A 3,094-nucleotide genomic window follows, 5' to 3' on the forward strand; every position below is an offset into this window, starting at 1 on the left:
AATAATTCGAATGATCGATTAAAACTAAAATTAACTAATTTAATTAACTAACGAACACGACAAAATGCAAAATACGAAAAAATCAAGTAACATCCAATAAATGAAACAATACCCAGAAAAGAATCTGTCTAGATTTAATCTTTCACCAGCAATCTAAATTACTTCTTTACTTAACACATTGATCTGTAAAAATCCCTAAATTATGCTAATATCTCTTTCGAGCATAAGTGCAACTAACTCTAGGTTGATTAAATGAAATTTCTTTCTAATCCAGTAGATTCCCTTATTAGATTTGACTCTAATCCAGTAAATTTATGTCGTCCTATTTCTAGGATTGCATGCAACAACTCCACTCAATTACACAAGATCGAATCGTAAACAGAGTCTATTTCACCACTGATTTAAGCACATCGACCATGGATCAATACTCTAGAAATATCAAACCAAGAATTAAGCACACATAATTGAGAATAAGAAACTAAGTATTTATTGCATAAAATAAAAATCAAATGACATAATCAATTATATGATTCATCTCCCCTAGGTATTTAGAAAATTAGTTTATGCTCGAAAATAGAAAAATCCAAGATACAATATAACCGAAAGAAATAAAGAAACTCATGATAATCTCCTAAGAAATCAACTAGGAATCTTCAATCTTGATAGAAATCTTCTTCCAAGTCGGCTTCAATGATGCTTTTCAAGTTGTTTTCTTAAGTATTCTTTGCCGACTCCCTCTTATCTTCCTTTTTTTTCATATGTACATTTTAGATTGCTAGAAAAACCTAAAAATCATGATTTTTCACTGTTCAGTACACAATCTTGTGAAATCGACATGACCTACAACAAATCTATATGGTCTGGCCGTTGAAAAAGTGTAGCTCGTGTGGTTCCTTCAACTTGCTTTGACACTTCAATTTTCGCCCAAGTTCCCCATTAAGCATTAAAACATGAATTTAAAAGATTAGGAGTATAAAATTCAAAATTAACATCGAAAAATCACGCAAAAAAATGTGATAAGAATGAGGTTAAAAATGTTATTTTTACCACTTATCAGTAACATTAGGCCAAATAATAATGAAATCGAGAGTAATAATTTTGGATGCATAGTTAAATTTGAGGAGATGATTCCAATGTTGTTGCAAATGGGCATCAAGATGCCCATTACCAATATGAATTTCCCATCCTAAAGGTATCCATCTATTGGGAAATCTTCCCATATTGTAGTAAACATGTAATTGTTTTCTATTTATTTGAACAATGAATAAATAAATTTCACATTTCACTGTTATGCCTTTTGTATTTCTGTCTTTCATATTTTGCATGCATAGAAAAATTGTGACAATCAAATATTTTCTCATTGATTGTTAAAGTTCAAACTGATGATAAATGGCGTTGAAAGAACGTTTATTGTGAGAAAGACAACTTACTTCAGTAGATAATCTAAACGAGTTTGTAATCCCGTAAGAGAATCAAAGTGAGCATTTGATTCAAATACTGAAAAGGATTATTATGTCGTCTACAATTCTAATTAAGGAGATTACTAATCTTGACTATCGGAGCAGTTGAATGCACGAGTAGAGACACAGATATATTCATTTGTAGAATAATACATTGGATTAGACCCAAGATGAATTAATTTTGAATTCGTTTGTAAATTAATTTACTTGTGACATTCATGGTGTGATTTACCTAAATCCTAAGTTAGTCACAGACCATGCGTATGTAACTCATGTGCTTTAATATAAGTGGAGGCTTATGCTCTAAAGATGATTGGGACGATAATCGGTATGTTGGGTACATAACTTGTGAATAGCATGACTTTACTAGCAACAGTGGAATTCATAGCTCAATGAAAGAGTTAACGATATCCTCTCATTAGCATTGCGTGGATTGATAAATATGAAACGTGGTCACAGGTTGCTAGTTCTTGAACGAGCAATTTATCATAGCCATTTGTTGAAAGTGGTCATATTAATCATTAAGAAGACACAATGGTGACAATGAGATAAAATAGGATTGTATTGAGTGAACGAATTTAACTTAAAGGAATTAAGGATATCATATGAGGGTAACACACACATGACGAGGCCATTGGACAAAGTAGTTGGATGAATTGCTTTCGTAATGATGCTTCTAGACATAATTGCAATTACTAGAACTTAATTGTATATGTCCGGCTGGTCTCTCCGTTAGGTCAACAAAAGCTCATTTGGACTGCATTTGAATTAGAAGTAAATTCTACGAGTTTGGAAATAATTTAATTGAGTTGATTTATTTGATGGGGGAATTAAATTGGGTGGGTGTAAGATTTGTTCAACTAGAGAATTTGATTAAAGAATTTTCTTAAAAAATTAATTTGGAAAATCTAAGTGATTTGTGGGAAAATTAATTTTGATTAAGTAAAATTAAATTAATCAAATCAATTAAAATTAATACGATATTTTTAGAAATTAATTTTTAAGTCAAAAAATTGGCTTAATGGGAAATTCAATTTGAAAAATAGACCTAAGATCGTAAATTGGGCACGGGAACCCAAAACTGAGACCAAGACCCAAAAATTGGTTGAACCGGGCATGATATGTGAAACTGAGTCGATGGTTCGACCGGTGGCTGAACTAGACCAGTCAGATCGTCACTGGTTCGAATCGAACCGGCAGAAATCGAACCAGCTAGAGGTGCCAGTGGCTACGACGGCTACATTCCGGTGGCCGAAAAATGGTCGACGACAGAGAGTCTTCGGTGGTTAAGTAGTGGAAGATTTACATTCCTATTGGGCCTCTACTAGAGAATTTTGATTTCAGATTAACTATTCCAAAAATAATATTATTTTAATAGATTTAATATTAAATTTAATTTAATACTTATCTTAATAGTATTTTATTAATTTAATATTAAAGTGATTATCTTAATATTAAATTAAATTTAATATTTATCTTCTAGATAAATATCTATTAATTTAATAAGATTTAATATTAATTTAATTTAATATTAAAGTGATTAAGTTTAATAATAATTGAACTTTCTAAACTCTCCCTATATAAAGAGAGTCTTAGGTAATTATTTTTCACATTTGAATTCAAGAGAAAGTTGT

Source organism: Gossypium hirsutum, chromosome D01, assembly GCF_007990345.1.
Source record: "Gossypium hirsutum isolate 1008001.06 chromosome D01, Gossypium_hirsutum_v2.1, whole genome shotgun sequence".
NCBI classification, from domain to species: domain Eukaryota; kingdom Viridiplantae; phylum Streptophyta; class Magnoliopsida; order Malvales; family Malvaceae; genus Gossypium; species Gossypium hirsutum.